This window comes from Mauremys reevesii, linkage group 15 (assembly GCF_016161935.1).
Source record: "Mauremys reevesii isolate NIE-2019 linkage group 15, ASM1616193v1, whole genome shotgun sequence".
Taxonomy (NCBI): domain Eukaryota; kingdom Metazoa; phylum Chordata; order Testudines; family Geoemydidae; genus Mauremys; species Mauremys reevesii.
In genome coordinates, this window is record NC_052637.1 from 39,480,236 (window position 1) to 39,498,256 (window position 18,021).

General features: G+C 45.1%; 1 long non-coding RNA gene across 2 annotated transcripts; it reads right to left on the minus strand.

Annotated features, from left to right (window-relative positions):
* Window positions 1-944: 944 nt before the first annotated feature.
* LOC120383732 lies at window positions 945-18,021 on the minus strand. 2 transcript variants are annotated; one of them, XR_005588509.1, is made up of 4 exons: window positions 4,880-4,912; window positions 4,091-4,147; window positions 3,940-4,009; window positions 945-2,449 (listed from the first exon to the last, which is right to left on the minus strand). It is a non-coding gene; the product is annotated as an uncharacterized LOC120383732 (long non-coding RNA). The 2 variants fall into 2 exon arrangements; XR_005588508.1 differs by lacking the exons at window positions 4,091-4,147; window positions 4,880-4,912 and adding an exon at window positions 17,813-18,021.

Genomic DNA, 18,021 nt, shown 5'->3' on the forward strand with positions numbered 1-18,021 from the left:
CCTGATTAGCTAATGGGAAAAAGTAGGCCATGAGTCACTCATTGTCTCCATAGATTGGCAACAGCATAAGAAGCCTTTGTATTGCATGACACCAGGTCAAATATGGCCCAGTTCAAACATAGCCACTATTGGTGATGGCTACTGTCACCAGTTGATGAAAGGCAATGGCTTTTAGTTATTGGATCATGGAAGCTACGTGTATCATGGAAATTCTGAACTTCCTGATGGCCCGGCTGTTAGCCTACGTTTACTCAGTCAGGTCACATTTTCCCATACATCCTTTTATGGCTCTGTCAGAGGTGATGTTCCGGTGCTGAATGGACAGCTCCAGATAACCTTTGGACCCCCATTTTCCAATTTTGCATTATTGCAATGCAAATAAATAGCCGGAAGTGTAATAGAGTCATTTTTTGGCTATGTGAATTGTGTCTATTCTTGCTACTGAAAAACACCATGGAACAGACGTCTTCTCCCTTAATGAGGTTAGTACAAGGGGATCACATTACTTTTTTCCAATGTTGTCCCAGCAGCTGGGGCATACAGGCCCAGATTCAGCAAAATACATATGTACACACCTAACTTTAAGCACATGAATAGTCTCGCTGAAATTACAGCACCTGGTGTTAAAACAAAGAACAAAGGGCTTGGTCCTGAGAAGCAGTGTACCTGCAACCCATAGCAAAGCCCTTCGCTACATTGTTACTGGTTTTCCTCTTCATCTTTTGGTAAGTGGATCATGTCCTAGGAGGAGCCATATGCAGTTGAGAGGCAAAAGCCCATATTGTTAAACATACTGATCAGTTGTTTGGAACGAGAACCATCATGCATCATTGCACAAACAGGACATCTCAATGCAAGCAAAAGCTCATCACACTGCATTTATGAAACATCTGTATGGAATCAGTAGCCCGTGGTAGTCTACCCCTTGAACATCTGTAGGGAACAAGAAGCCCACAGCGTTACATCCACTGTATACAATTGAAATGCTTAATTTAGTAACATTTTTCTCAGAATCCTCTAGAGTGTTAGCAGTAATGTAGATACAGAAACATGTTTGTCTATAGCTTGTGAATCATAAGTTGACAAAGCCCCTTGCCTTTCAGTCACACTCATGTTCCAGGGAATGAGTTTTTGCCCCAGGCCCATACAGTCCTGGAGTTCCATACTAAGAGTATTCTCATTACCTCAACACAGGGGCTACAAAGTAAAGGATATGAGGTTGGGTTCTTCTGCGTTCCCCCCCCCACTTTATAAAAACTCTGGTGCATTTACACTATGGTGGCAGAGACGATGAATTATTTTTCAAGGGATTCACACAGGGCTCTATCCTCTGCCATGTGCTGAACTCCCATTGATGTCAGTGGGAGCTGCACACTCGGATGGTCATAGGGATCAAAAAACCCATTCAAACATGCTCACCATAAGGGTAAAGCTCCCACTGACTTCAATAGGGACAGAATTTCACCTCAGAAAGGGAAGATCCCAACAGTTCTAACAGTGAAATTCCAGCACTGGATGGCAATATGGTCCATCTAGGCTCATCCACCTTTCTAATAGCCATGCCTTAGGTTGTTGTTTTCTTGTGCGCTAACTCTTTTTCAAAATATACTCAGAGTAGCAGGGTCTATTGCTGCCTTTGAAAGCCCATTTCATGCCACACCTCCTATATTGTTGTAATTCTTCAGCCTTGCATATAACCCTTGTAGCTATAGCCCCTTGTCCCTTTGTTTAAATTTCCATATAATTATAAACCTTCAGCCCTTTCTCATCTCGGGTCTACTCTTCTCTGTCCCTTTTCCAAACCTTCAGTGCCCTTTTTGTAGTCCAGTAAAGGGCAATCCAACGACTACACTAAATCTAACATTACATCCACTAGGGAAGGATCTTATCTTCAGTCAACCAAGTGTGAGTTTTTTAAAGCATGCAGCCAAGGAACCTATTGTTTTCCTCCACTACACACTGTGGAGGGGAACATGGACGTGGACGGGGAGCTCAGGAGAAAGATGGAGTCCCCAGGGTTGTGGCACTGCCTATGGATAAACAATATGTATTAGGGGATCTGTGGGGTGATGAAGTTTGGGCTCCCTGGCTGCAGATAGCATGTTCCTCTAAGAAGCTCACAAAGAGTGAAATCCTGGCCCCTGCAAAGGATGAAATAATGGCAAAACTCCCAATGGCTTCCAAGATTTTGCCCAACGTTTCCAATGGAAATCCCAGAACAGTGTAAAGACATCTAGCATCTTGTTTCAACTCCTCTTTCTCCCACTTCAGAGGAAGACCTATTGTGCATCCATGGAAACAAATGGCAACCTAGCCACCAACTAGCCACGTGGCTAGACAGAGGGACAAGTTGGGTCCCCCAAAATCCATGGCTCTCCCAAAATCCCAATTCTTCACGGGTCTCCAGAGTTCCACGGGTCCACGCCTCATCACTGCAACCGATCCCAGTCTGCAAGAGGATGAGAATCCCGTTGTTTTTCATGGGTGAGGATTTTACATTTTTTCCCCTTCTCTGCATTTCGGCTCAAACAGGAATGCTCTGACCTAACGCGTGAAGCTACCGATAGTTTGATGTTACAAAATGCATTCCGCCTGGGGACTGTTGGCCTGCACATGGGCGCTGGTGGCAGTAGCTCAGAGTTTTGCTTCCAGAAAGGTTGTCAACTGACCTTTGCAAAGTGCTACTGAAAACCAGGCTAAAGGAATAGAACAGAAGGAATGGTGCCAAAAAGTCATGATTTTCAAGTGCCCACATGGGGGCAGCATAGACATATGTCCGCAGCATGTGCTGCAAGGTAACTAGACAAAAGGATTCTTTTAAAGAGCACTCTATAGGCATAGACCTGTCCCGTCAAAGCCCCTTTAGGACGTAAAGCAACATGAGCCTCCCAACACTTGGAAAAAGGGTAGGTTGGGTGCTCAGTGGATCAAGAGGCTAATCAAGAGGCTGATTAGAGTTACACCAAATTAGTACCTCCTCATCATTCAAAACCACCCTTCCCCTCTCCTCCGGAAACACGAGGAGATAAAAGGAAACTAGGGAGAGGACAAAGACAGTTTGGACGGGCAGTGGATTCTCTTCAGTGGAGCACTGATGGCTTCCTCACCTCCTCAAGACAGGCTAAGGAACATAATGCTCAGTAATCTGCTGTCTGCTTGTCTTTGCTAACTAGCCCGGTTGTATGGAAGAAACGCAACAGGGACTTGTGAATCCATCTCCCTGCAGCTACAACTCTGTGAATGCCCTTCTAATCACCTGACCTCCAGCTGCACCCACTGGGCCTTTCTACCCGATTCTGGAAGGTGGAAGGGAGATAAAAATCAGGGACAAGCTCATTCGGTGAGAAACTCCTTTGCGCCAAACTCAAACCTGTCTTTAGCAACCCCAGGCAAAGCTGTGGTGACTAAATAGGCCTCCTTCAACTAACTAAGCTCTATGGGGACATCTAACCTTAAAGGCATCTGCCTACGAGAGGCTTTCTGAAGTGTAGGTTTCATAATTCAATGGCACACGTTCAGTTTTACGCAACAACAGACTTGCTGGTGCTAATGCTAAGACAACTAACCCTACAGCATTCTAGTCCAGTCTATACCGTGCCTGCCCCAAGTTTCATGAAACCCAGGCTTTCCTAGGAGTATTTACAAAGATTTGTTAGACTATTTATGGAAGAGCTTTTATGACACCTGATTTCTACGTTCCCCCTGTCCCAGCAGGAAGCATTCAATTTTCTAACCAAGGATGAGATAAGCACCCAAGATTAAAATCATTCTGGCTTCTTGGCTCCTCTAGAATATTTTCCCTTTAACCTGAGATTTAGAATCATTCAGATTAAAGGCTTGAATAATGGAGGCTTAGGTAGCAATGCGGCACAATGCTCCCAAATATACTCTAAAGAGCCCTCGAGGCAAAACTATTTGGGAAATGCTGTGCGTTAATACCTCGCTGAATATCGGTGCAGATGACTGAAAGTTCAGTGCGCTTTCTTTCCTCCAGCAAAAAGTGCCTTGTCTGAAACAAAAGAAAAAATCATAATTGTTTTATAGAATTGTTTAATGCTCCTATGGAATTTAATAATCATTAATAATTTACCATCACAGTAGTGTCCGGAGGCCCCAGTCTGGCATCAGGGCCTCAGTTTACTTGGCACTGCACAGACATGTAATAAAAATAAAAGACAGTCTCTATCCCAAAGAATTTACAATCCAAATCGAGAATTATATCCCAGCCATAGCATTCCAGAGGGATATTAAAAAAACAAAACAAAACATAGAGAGGATCTCATCCTTTAATAGATTCCACAGGTATTTTAGAGTCATTCCTATAGAAACCTATGACATTTGTATAGAGGCGTACAGGATTCGTGCAAATTAAATTCTATAGCCATTTCCATGAGGGCAGGAAGTGAGGTACCCGAAATCACCAGTCACTTTTGAAAATCTTGGCCTTATTGGAAAGGTGCCTTGCAAGCATCGCAACACTCCTGAGAGGGAGGAAATGTCATTACCCCCACATTATTACCTCCCCTTTTAACAGTTCTGCCTAGAGCAAGGAATGTCAGGGCTGGTAGCACAGGAGTGCATCCCAGGTTTCAGAGAATGCCAGAGTCAATGATGGGAACGTTTTATGTGCTGCACAAGAGAGGAGCACGTTCTCCTTCGTACAACATGACAGTCCCAGCTCCAATGACTGCTTGTTCCTGGAGACATTGCTTCACTAGCCATTGTCTTTTCGGGGAGAGACTTCCTATAGCCAGGGGATGTCCGTTTAACCAGATGCCCTTATGTGCTGTTGGGGGTTGATGTTGTTTTAAAGGAACAGCCTCTCCGCTCTACACAGGTCTAAATCTGTAGCTCAGAACATCCCCGTTTTTGTTCTTACCATAATCAGACATTTTAATTTTCTCCAGATTTCTAGATTTCATAGAAACTTCCAAATAGCAGCCAAATCATCACAACAGGAAGGATGGTGTGACGAAGTGGGAATGTTCTTAATGTTTTCTCTGAATACTGTGTGGGTGCCTCAGGTTCCTCTATGCATTTCTCAAGTATCTAGGTGGTGGGATAAGGGGGTGTGATTGTTGCAGAGCCTGAGAGGGCCAGTGTGATGCTGTCTGCATAGAGAATGGCCGACACCCTGTCTCCTGGCAACTGATGGCCTGGGCCCCTCCCCTGCAAAGGTGCCAACTGAAGGTGTTGGAGAACAAAGAGATCAGGTGACTTCCTGGTCTGGGAAAGAGACCAAGGCCAGAGGAGAGGCTGGAGAGTTTCAGTTTGGAGCTGGCTGGGGTCTAAGCTGCCTGCCCCGCAAGATGGACCTGACTGAGGGGGTCCTGTTGCCTGTACCTACAGCTACAAGCTCTGTTTTGGACTGTGTTCCTGTCGTCTAATAAACCTCTGTTTTACTGGCTGGCTGAGAGTCACGGTGAATTGCAGGAAGTGGGGAGTGCAGGGCCCTGACTTCCCCACACTCGGTGACAGTAGTCCTGTGGCTCAAGCACTGGCCTGTGACTCAACAGAGCTGGGTTCAATTTCCTAAGGTAATTAATAAGGTAATAATTGGAGATATACCAATCTCCTAGAACTGGAAGGGACCTTGAAAGGTCATTGAGTCCAGCTCCCTGCCTTCACTAGCAGGACCAATTTTTGCCCCAGATCCCCAAGTGGCCCCCTCAAGGATTGAACTCACAACTCTGGGTTTAGCAGGCCAATGCTCAAACCACTGAGCTATCCTTCCCCCCTTTGCTGTGCTATCCCTCCCTTTTCCTGCTTTGCCGTGAGCTCCCATTGTAACTTTGGCAAGTCACCCCATCTGTAAAATGGGCTCATGATGCTCTCCAGGTCTGTCGTGTCTAATTAGACGATAATCTCTTTGGAGTAAGGGCTGTCTTTTACTGTGTGTTCATACAGCACCTAGCACAATGGGGCACCAAGGTTGCCTGGGGACTCTAGACGCTGCTACAATCTTTAAAATAAAGCATATTTTCCGGGGTCTGTAGTGTCTATGTATATATGCTGTAGGTGGAGATTTAAAACATCTCTGTTTCTGTCTAGCTCCTGCCAGGCAACTTAAACGGAATACAATGGAATATGCTGAGTAGATTTTCCATTGTCCAGAATAATTCAAGATGGCATGAAGGAATTCTTTCAGAAAACACAGGCAATCAGCTCTAAGCAAACATGTAAGCCCTTGTAGGTGGTGAATCGGCAGAGTTCATGCCAGCAAAACAAAACTGATCTAGTCAGCTTCTTAGCTGTGAGTTATTAAAAACGACATAACTTAAAACACTGTCTGAAAAGGTTTGTAACCAATACTGATCTCCCCGGCTTGGAATGATCTTCAAGAAGGATGAAAAAAAAGTAAGGTGCTCCACAGCAAGAAATAGTTTGGGCTTTTGCAACCCAGTATCCTCAGCAGAAGGATTAAAGCTAAAAACATGGAAAAGGAGAATTCCAGGAGGAATAATAGCATGAAAGCCTTCACTCAGATTGCTTGCTCTGGGGAAATGTTTGCGGCTGGTTTAAAAAGGATGTGACAGGCAGTATAATAGTTGCCAGATTGTGATGGAATGCACCCCTGTATTCACACCGTACACACTGTTGCAATAATCTTTGTACAAGGCATGCCAGGTGAGGTGTCATTTGAAAACTCATAACTCGTTGATCAGTAATATCATGGTAGAATGCATGGGGCAACATTATGTGTAAAGTTACGAACATAAACGAAAATCATGTCTGAAGTGTGTTTCCCAGATAAGTCTGGGGAGTGGCTAAATCAGCTACTCAAATTAAAAAGGGTAAGCTGATGCCCCAGCCAGGTGTCAACAAAGCTGATGGGCCATCACCTATCACCTTTGGCAAGAAAGCGGGGCAGGGACAAAGAGATCAGTATCTTAGCAAAGGAACAGCATGAGGTCTCCTTCCTCCACCAGAACCCGTGTCTCTGGGTTCTTAGCTGGAAATACTTTTCAAACAGGGACTGAAACTATAACAAGGAAGAGCAACCCCTGCAAGACACCTCACCCCTCCTGTCTCTCCCTACCCATCTTACTCTTTGCACCTGAGAAGACAAAAGAAGCAGCTGCTGGACTTTGGGGGAGGGGTCCTGATCTGAAGAGTTTGGTCAGCAATTCTGTTGGAAGCATGCGGTGAGAAACTTTGCTTTAAATCTGATATAGTTTGTTAAAGTAGGCATTGGAAAGCGTTTTCTCTTTATTTTTCTTGTAACCATTTCTGACCCGTATGCCTCATTGCTAGTACTCACTTAAAAATCAATCTCTTTGTAGTTAATAAACTTGTTTTATTTTTGTATCCAATCCAGTGTGTTTAAGTTAAAGTGTCTGGGTAACTCCATTTAAAGTGGTGAGCTAGTGTGTTTTGTTTCCTTTAAGGAATAACAGAGTTAAAGTCCAGGAGCGGGCTGGGTAGTGCAGGACATACATTTCTGGGAGAAAATCTGAGACTGGGGGTGTTTTGGGGTCACCCTGCAGTACAGCCAAGGCTGGTGAGAGCCAGAGTGTAACACAAGTGTGGCTGGCAGGCTGCAGTTACACACGGACACTCGGGGTGTGAGTTGCATGCCAGAAGGCTGCTTGTGAGCAGCCCAGAGGGAGTTATTACCAGCAAGGTGTTGTACGGCACCCAAGGTTACAGGGCAGGGGTGACACAGCCCCTCCCCGGTCTGGATTGCACCCTGGCATGTTACACAGATCAATTGACAATAGAAAGCCGTCTGTTAAAATACAGGGAGCTGCTGTTCCTGCCACCTGACAGTCACACTCTACGCTTGCTCAGACAGCAGAGTCTCCTGTCCAATGCTTGGGCATTACTTGCATTCTGTGCATTGTCTGCAGCTGGGAGTCCAAGCAGGTCCTCCATGGTTCCAGGCAGCAGATCTAATGAGGGCTCCATCCTGTTCTCACAGTGGAAACTGCGTTAAGCTTGGAAGTTGCTCTTTTCAAATCTTAACAGGAATCAGTTTATAAAGTTAGGGCCTAATCCCGCAAGCTTTTACTCCACCAGGATGATTTCAACGGGCTTCAGAGCCAGTGTGTAGATGATTTTTTTAAACCATGGTGGTTTGCACACACATACAAACGTGTGTTTGTCCCTCATAGAATCAGAGAGAATATATCACCCATATAAGCAGAACTAACCAAATGACTCACAAGGGCCTTAAAGTCAAATGCTCAGCTCATGTAAGCTGTCACAGCTACTTTGACTTCAGTGGAGCGATACAGATTCACACCATTAATGAGCTGGCCTGCTAGCTCCTTTTCTATCTGCGGATTATTCAGGAGCAGATCACACTTTCTTTGAATTTTCTGGATTGTTTGACAAATACATAGTTTTAACTCTATCGACTGATTGCAACTATTCAAAAGGTCAGGCAGGGGATCTTAAGAATGATTGGTCAGATAAGTTCCATGGTATTTTTTAATTCTGTTTCCGGAATGGATGAATGTGCAAGCACCCATCATAAATGTTTGTTGGCATGAAATTAAAAGTCTTTTTTTTTTCTCTAGAAAGATGTGCTGCCAAAACCGAACACAAAAGGAGCATGAACACGGAGGTAGCGAGTTCGGTTAAAGGTCTGAATGAATAACTACGGAAAATGTTTTGTATTATTCACTCAGCTCCAGCTATACATGATGAAATATGTCTGCCAATTACCTGCAGCCTAAAAATATCTTCCCCACAATATCTCTCATACCAATCACAGCTGGTAAGTCTTAATTTAGGGCTCTCATCGGCCTTGGAAAAGTGTCCCCTTCGACCTATGTTATTATTTGACGGGAACTGGTAGCAAATTATACATGAAGGTAAATATTCCATAGTGAGATAGTACAAACACACACACGCACGCACGCCCACATGGAAACGTGTCCCACTGAATTTGATGTGAGAGACCACAGGGAATTTAGAAAAGTGCACTGTCAGAATTGAAACATACAACTGTAACAATGTGGCTACTGGATCCGACCTCTCTCAGCTGACGGCCTGGATCACCCTGAAGTGAAGGATGAGAATAAGACAGAAACAGGAGAAATCCTGGATGAATGCCCCACACATACTGTGCAAAAAGCAATACCTCTGTTGTGCCTGGCATATAGCTGGAAAGAGGTAGCTTTATAGTGGAAAAACCGATCCCTTTAACTACAGATATAAATCCTAGTAGGTTGATGCAGCCTTAAGTCCATAAATCTTTCTGATGCAAAAGGTCTGAGCACCATGCAGTACTCAGTGTGTGTCTTTTGTGAAATAGCTGAAAAAACTAGCCTGCACTGTGGGGGTGTTAAAGATCCCATGGCATTTTTGGTAAGAATAGGGGGTTTGCACTAGTGCCTTAGCTAGATTTGCTCCCACGTTGTGGTCCAGTGGGATATGCAGTGACTGGTTGCATCCTTCACCAGAGAAGCAGCTGAATTACAATGGCCCTGTCTGTCAATACTTTGCAAAGCACTTTGGGATCCCTCAGGATGAAGGGTTGTGTGCAGGGATCTGTATTTCATAAGTAGCTCATGTAAGTGGCTCAGGCTGCTACAAGGACAATTGAATGTCCTTGTAGCCTTCTTCAGTCCCCAATTTTCATACAGTCTTGCCTATCAGGGAGTCTTGAATTTGGTGAACAGAATAATTACAGAAGTGCCAGATGAAGTGAGTGACTTGCCCATTTTGCCTCAGTCAGGGTCATGCCCACACAGATGTCTCGCCCTGTCACCCCACACTGCAGACGAGATGAACTTTTAGCATCTCCTGGAATGGACAGTGACGCTTTCATTAGTCACCACCCGCTTGGATGCTTGTATAGTTCCCACTAAGACAGCTTCTCCTTTCTATGCCCTCGCAGTGTCTCTTTCTGCTCCAAGTATGCAGTATCCATGTCATCGAGCACAATCCTACCCCTAATACTCTACCCACAACTGCAATTCTCTCCCACTTTCCAAGGAGTCAGTATTTATCCTTTAAATGAAACTGTGCTCCATACATTTTTCATGGTTCAGGAGCTGCCTATGAGCCAGAGGAACTGAGAGAGCAGCTGCTTGTAGTTTTCTATGGGATCCTGTTGGATTCATTTAGTGTGGAGCAATAGTTTTAGTTCATCTGCAAGCTGCTTTGGCTCTGCTTACAGTTGTACAAGCCTTGCTTTGGGAGCTAAGGAAACAGGGATGGGGGCAATCTGCAGAAGCATTTTCCCCAGAGGCATCTTATTATTATTTATTATTTTTATTACTGTAGCATTTAGGAGCCCTAGTCATGCCCAAGGACTGTGCTAGGGGCTGTACAAACACAGAACAAAAAGATGGTTTGTCTAAAGAGACATTCCCTGGAGGACTTCCTCTTTCCAGGAAAGTTGTCAGAAGATGCATTGACTTATAGAACCATGGAAATATAGGGCTGGAAAGCACATAGAGAAATCATCAGGTCCAGCCATCAGCACTGAGGCTGGACCAGGTAATTCTAGACCATCCCCGACCTGTTCCAACCTGTTCTTAAAAACCTCCAATGATGGGGATTCCACAACTTCCCTTGGAAGCATACTCCACAGCTTACTTACCCTTAATGTCAGAAAGTTTTCTCTAATATCTAACCTAAATCTCTCTGCTGCAGATTAAACCATTAATTCTTGTCCCACCTTCAATGGATATAGAGAACAATTGACGACTGTCCTCTTTAAAACAACCCTTAACACATTTAAAGACTAGTATCAGTCTTCTTTTGCCGAGACTAGACATGCCTTTTTTTTTATTAACCTTTCCTCCTGAGTCAGGTTTTTCCTCAACCTTTGACCATTTTTGTTGCTTTCGTTTGGACTCTCTCCTATTTGTCCCCATCTTGTCTAATGTGTGGCTCCCACAACTGGACACAGGACTCCAGCTGTGGCTTCACCAGTGCCTGTCAGAGTGGGAGAATCACCTCCCATGTTTTACATATGACATTCCAGTTAATACACCCCAGAATGATATTAGCCTTTCTTTTTTTGCAACTGCTTCACATTGTTGCACAATAAATCCCTCTCGGGAATGCCTCTCCAGGCAGAGCAAGGGGAAAATACTTCTGAGGGATGAAGGCTGCAATGTGATTTTTATTATTATTAATCATGTTGATTGCAGTAGGGCCTAAGGGTGGGGCCCCATTGGGCTAGGCACCGGCAAAACACCTAGTAGTTTGCAATCTCTGCCCGTAAGTGCTTACAGGTTATGCCGTGTTAATGATCTATTCCATTTTTATATGATTTCTGACACATTTTGTACAAAACAAGCCCCAGAATGGCCCTAAGCACGGGCCTGCCTGGATCAGAAAGAGACACTTTTGAAGTGATTTGCCCCTCCCCTTCCGCTACAATTGAAAGACACTCTCAATTTGAACCACGCTGGGAAATCACTCCCCTACCCACAAAATCCCCTAGAACTAAAAGCAAAGCTGACTCTCAACATATGCCCCGTGTCTATTTTGAAGCTGCCAAAGCATAAAAAGAAGTTGTCAAGGCCCCTGTGCTATTTGGCACCTGGAGAGGGAATGTTTAACCCTCTCACATACTTGTGAGCTCACATGCAGCATGTTGTGAAAAAAAGTTTGACCGAGACCCCGTCTTGTTTATACTTCTCTTTCTGTTCCGCCCGGGTTTCTTTGAGCACCTGCTTCCAGGTCTCACTCGCCCTATTGTCAATAAACGGTGCTGGGGACACCTGTTCAGGATGACGCAGATTGGCCTCTACGCACATCCTTGCCTTGTTGCTATCTTCTGGCATCGATGTCTAGCTTGCTACGCCCAAAAAATAGAAAGATATTTTTAGCTTTTATCTCCCAGTGTTGTTGTGGTTTTTTCTCCTCACCACCTCTTGATCTGGGAGCTGGAAATAAGGTCTGACTTCTATAAAGCTGAGAAAGTTCGCAGCATCTTCCTTCCTTCCTGCTGACATGAAAGGCTAAGGCTTGAATGTGAAGAAGTGACATTTTACATCACTCTAGCTTTTGATCCTTTAAGCTTATTAGATACAAGTCCTCTTCCTCTCAATCTCTCTTTCTGCTTGGGTGTCAATTCTTCCCAGTGCTGTAAAGTTTCTCGGGAAAGGATGTCATGTATAAACGGATTGTCTGTCTACAATTTTTCAGCCATTATTTATTTATTTTTATAACACACCCGCCAACATTTAGAGAAGAAAAGATTCGCTACGCTGAAGGGGAACGAGAGAGAGAAATCTGTATGTAACATTAACTCACCAAAGAACAGAGCTCACTTATGGGCTATGGAAAAGTCAGAGCTGGGACAGGAAGGGCTTTCAGCACTTCGCTTCAGCCTGGCTCTCCAGGTAAAGCCACGTGCCAACCTGCCATCATTACCACGTAGTCGCAGCCACGGAGTTGCAAGACCTTCCTGTTGTGAGCGGGCACTGGATGGCGTATGTCGCATTCAGCCCTGGTGGAATTTTTCACTTGTCAAATATTGACTTGCCTTTTTAAAAAATTAATTAATTAATTAATTTTTTTTTACAAAAATAATAGTTTTAGGAAAAGTTTCTTCTTTTCAAAATTATTCTGGTCAAAGAGGGCCATCCTGAGAGCCCTGCAAGGTGCAATTACCTGTTCGGCCCCCGTTACCATGGTTTCTAAGCACCTCACCATTTGTTATTTATTCTCAGATCATCCCTCTGAGGCAGGGAAGAGCTCTCATCATATTTTACAGAGGGGCACCTGAGGCAGAGAGGGTTTGTCTACACAGCACCTGCGAGGGGTGATTCCCAGTGTGGGTAGACAGACTCGCGCTAGCTCTGCTCAGGTTAGCAGGGGTCTGACTTTGTGTCCCGAGCCCATGGTGTTGTCTGTGCCACAACATGTAGACTATTTTCAAACGCTAGCTCGAGCTGAGCTGACAGAAGTCCATCTACCTGCATTGGGAACCACACCTCCCAGCTGCAGTGTAGACATACCCAGAGAGACTAAAGTGACCTGCCCAAGGCCACACAGGAGCAAAGACTTGAACCTGAAGTTCCTAAGTCCCTGGCTAGATCCCTAACAACTGGATGATACATCTACCTCCTAGCTACAAAATAAGTGCAATACAGGCTAATCCTTTCAATGCATCTCAGCTCTAGCACGGGTGGGAGGACGATGACACATAACTCACTGAAATGGTGGCATCTTCTGAGATGGCCAATAAAGAAGTTAATAAGTTCAAATTACAATAGCTGTTTTGATGGTGTGGACACCTGCCCACTAGTCAGTGGAATGGGTCACATTGACCACCAAACAAACTTCACATGGTGATGACTTTTGGTCACTTGCTACTGTAGCGGTGCTAGACTCACCACCCTGGCACCCCCTGCTGGCTGTTCTGGAATTAGCTCAAGTCCTTCTGTAGGGCGCCCTCCTCTGGTGGTGTCTCGCTCGCAGTTACTCCCTCTTTGCTGTCTCCACCACTCTGAGACCCGTGTTGCTCCCCGGACCGTGACATCCTCTTCCAGGTACAGCCTTGCAGTGGCGCCCTGCTCTGCTGTCTCCCCGCCTCTTGGTGGAACTGGCAGTCTATAGTCCAGCCATGGTGCTCCGAGGCAGCCAGTCCTTCTCCCTAGCAAGCCAGGGAGAGACCACTCTGCTCTATTGAACAGTCCTTTATATATGGCCCCTGCTGGCCCCGATTGGCTGCTGCAACAAGCCACCTCCCAATTGGCTCACTTAGTGAGCCCTCTTCTAACTGGAGGGTTCTGTGCAGGCTCCCTCTGGCCTGCTTTAACCCTTCCTTTTCCTGGAGTGGGGCAACCGGCCCAATACACTACCGACCTGGGCTGGATAGAAACTGGGCTTGCAGTTCCATATCCAAGCACGGCCCAAATTCTGCCTTCAGTTACTCGTCTGCACGCCTGTTGACTTTACAAGACTTGTTCCCCTTGTCTTTAATTTAGTGCTGTCTGGTACTTTGGCCCATGGAAAGTTTTACTACTGTGTTTTGGCAGGAACCACTTCCTCTCGACTTTCTATCGGCTAAATTGCATGCACACCATTTTAAGTGTTATACTTTGAATGAAGGGGCCTTGCCTATGTTGCTTTCCTGCTCCTTATGCACAGTGATTGATTCCTGGTGGAGAAAAAACCAACCAACCTCTGTTTCTGCAGTCTCTAGCTATGTTGCAAGTCAATTTCTCAACAGATAAAAAAACCCTGGATGTATCAATAGCAGCAGAAAAAAAATGTAGAAACATATGGTGTGTTATCCTGACCTTTCCAAGCTTTATTACTACTCCCTTTCTCTGCTACTATCAATCATTCTGTTCAAGTGTTAGCCAGTTAGCCAATGCAGAGCAATTACAGCCTGAACCCTTTGAGATGTTTCCAAAGAAGGCAAATATGCTGGAAAGATAATACGTTAAGACCAGTGCAAGCCCAACTGGAGAACTCTTTGTGCAAACATCAACTTTTTCCATTTCAGGATTGTCTGAAATGTCAAAATTCTTGCCATCTGCTTCTGATCTCACTCGCCCTGACTACCTCCACTCTGGTCAGTGGATTACTAAGGTGTAAAACTATGTACATGAGCGCAGAATCTGGCACATAGCACTCAATACATGTCACCCTAAACATTACAACTCCCAACAACATTACAATGTGTTGGGCCACTTCATATAGTGAATACTGAGATTGACACAACGTCTGGCTGGATGATGTGTTAGAAATGGCAGCTTCTGGCTCTCCTTCTCTTCTTGCAGTTGGGTAAATTAGGGGAAGCTTGGGCCACAGATTTTCATACTGTGTATATGTGTGCAGCACCTCGGCCAGCAGGGCCCTAATCTTGGTGGGGGCTTGTAGAATCTCTTGTAAAAGAACAGAAACCACAGGAGTTAGATCAGTGTAAAACCAGTATGTGTTAAAGGAGAACTATGCCCGATGTTACCAGCAAAGGGAGATGGAGTCTGAGTAGCGAGCCAAGGAATGTGTTAGGCATAGATTCAAAGATTTTAAGACCATTTTGATCATCTGATCTGACCCTTTACATAACACAGGTCAGTGAAACCTTACCCAGTAACTCCTGCATCAAAACCTGTTCAAAGGGAGTTTGTTTCTGAAGATGAGGGATAAAGGACTCAGCGCCCACTGTAGGGAGGTAGGAAGAGAGATTTAGCCCTTGGCTACACTGGCGCTTTACAGCGCTGCAACTTTCTCGCTCAGGGGTGTGAAAAAACACCCCCCTGAGCACAGCAAGTTACAGCGCTGCAAAGCGCCAGTGTAGACAGTGCCGGGACCGCGGCTCCCAGCGCTGTAAGCTAATCCCCACGGGGAGGTGGAGTACCTGCAGCGCTGGGAGAGCTCTCTCCCAGCGCTGGCGCCGCGACCACACTCGCACTTCAAAGCTGCAAGTGTAGCCATACCCAAAGTCTAGTAATTGAGGGAAATAAGGTCTGGAATGCAGCATAGATGCGCAGGTATTTTCATAGCATGGTTCACATCTCTTGGGATGTCAGGTAGGCCATCTCCTGCTCCATTTGTGATCATGCCTTTTCATGATAGGTAGAATCACAGAATACCAAGGTTGGAAGGGACCTCAGGAGATCATCTAGTCCAACCCCCTGCTCAAAGCAGCATCAATCCCCGGACAGATTTAGTCTCCAGATCCCTAAATGGCCCCCTCAAGGACTGAACTCACAATCCTGGGTTTAGGAGGCTAATGCCCAAACCACTGAGCTATCCCTCACCCCCAACTGGTGATAGAGCCAGGAATCAAACCCATGTCTCCTGAGTGCTAATGCAATGAACTACCCACTAAGCCACACTGCTGACCACTTCTCCTTTCATGTGCTCTTCCCTGACATCCTTGGGGCAACTGCAGCACTTGCTCACACAGGAAAGTATTTATATTCTTAGCTGCCTTTTAATGTACTTTAGCAGCAGGAACCAGGAGAACCTGCACCTTGTGACCAGCCAGCTTTTCACAGATCAACAAGTGCTCCACAGACTGGCAGAGGTCCCTGCACTCCCAGCTCAGAACCTCTGGCCTAGCGAACAGAAAGGGATATGATCAGAAATGAGGATGACAGGTCCTGAAGAGAAGATGGGGGAATTTCTGCTAGACAGGAAGCTATTGGAGACTGGTTACAGCAGCTGGCATTGGAATGACCTGGTGGGCATTGTTTTCAAATGCATGTGCATTCAAATTTGGTTCATGGAAGAGTGAGAAGCTACTTACTGGCTCAAACAATAATAATAATAATTAATACACAGTGCATTTCTGTAATGTCTTTCATGCAGACACTTTACAAAGCTCTGTTAAACCTCATCACGTAACATGGCACAGTAGCAGGCCACCTTGGCTGGGGAAGGATGGCATTGCACCTCCTAAGCTGGCATGATGGCAACAGCCTAGCCTAACTTTTCTGAAGTTCAGGCAATCATTTGAATGCCAAAGATTTCAGTGATCTACCACCAGGAGCATGAACAAAAGGAGGGGGAGTGTGCAGGCCATTCCAGTGTCTTCCTGCTTGTGCCCAGTGGATACAGGATATTCTTTAAAGGCAGCCTTTAAATTTAATGTATTTTTAAGTCACTGATATCTTTCTAAGTGACCTTGCTTTACATAAACATCAGCCAAAAAGCTGTTATTTTCCGGCCCTTGGACGTCAGATTGCTTCCTTTGACACCTCTGAGAGACCAAGAAAAAAGAAAAAAATTGGAGGCATTCTCTTCCCAAGGTGACTTTATGTCTCCCCATCTCCCCCCAGTGATATTACTGTGGGGTTTCAATCAGATTCTGTCTATTGCAATTTTAGACTTGAAGGTCAGTTTTTCAAACTCATTTACAACCGAACACTATAAAATAAACACGACTGTGGCGTAGCAAATGCTGAGGGTCCAGAAAAAAATGTTCAGATTGGTGCTAACAGTCTCTCAAAAGTCAGAAATACTTTGAGTTAGATAAGTATCCCCAGAGTTCAGGTGCTAATGGTTACAGGGAGAGACTGTGAGGCAAGGCCCAAAATTTCTACCCTTGAGATGCTGAGCTTTTAGGTGACTTGCTTTGGACACCCCATAACTGAAAACTTTGATCAGGATTCCTGGGTTCTGTTCCCAGCTCTGCCCCTGCCTCATGGAGTGACCGTGAAGAAGTCAGTTGCCTCTTCTATGCCTCAATTTACCCATCTTCAAAATGAGTTAATTACTCAAATAGGGGTTCTCAGGCTTAATTAATGTTCACAAAGAGCTTTGCACTTGCATAACACCTTTCAGCTGAGGAGCTCATGTCATTATTGTCATCTGAACCTCTCGGCTTTGGGAATTTGGCTGCATATTGTGCCAAAATAGGCACTTTCCTGAGACTTTAAGGTGCTGGATGAATTGAAAACAGCACAGCAATAGCCTGAATGTGGATATGCTTCAAGCTAACACCACCGGGTTGAGACACAATGTTTGTCATTTAATATTTTATTTTAATGAGTTCACCTTGAGGCTTAGGTAAAAACCCAGGTTGATTCTGGTTTTATCTAAATTCCTTTGGAGTAGGCCTATAGGGCCTGGTAGAGTCCACTGAAGTCAATGAAAAGAGTCAGATTGCATTCGATGGGCTCTGGAGCAGGTCCTATGTACGTAACTAGAGTGATTCCGGCTCACATGCACTGGATTAATCTGACTGTCGAGCTTGGGGTGCAGTCTGTCTCCCTTTGCACTTTGGGAGGTCATTTTGGGGGGAAGAGTGGTTTGCCCTCATCTCTGGAAATGAATAGGGATCACATCTCAAGATCCACGGGTCATATCTCATCTGAACAATTCCCCAGGATGGTTGTGGGAGTGCATAAGGGAAAAATTACAGGCAGTGGAAGACACTTACCCCTTACACCTTCTATTCCTTTGTTTCTATGCTTCACACGACACTTCAAAGAAACCAATAATCATCCCAAGGAGGTGTAACCCTCCAGCCAGTTCTTCCTGCATCACTCATTATCAGGGCCCACTGGATCAAGAGGACAATGTAACATGGATCTCTGGGCAGCTCTAGAATGTCAGGAGGAAGCAAAGGTCTTTGGAGGAAATTCTTGC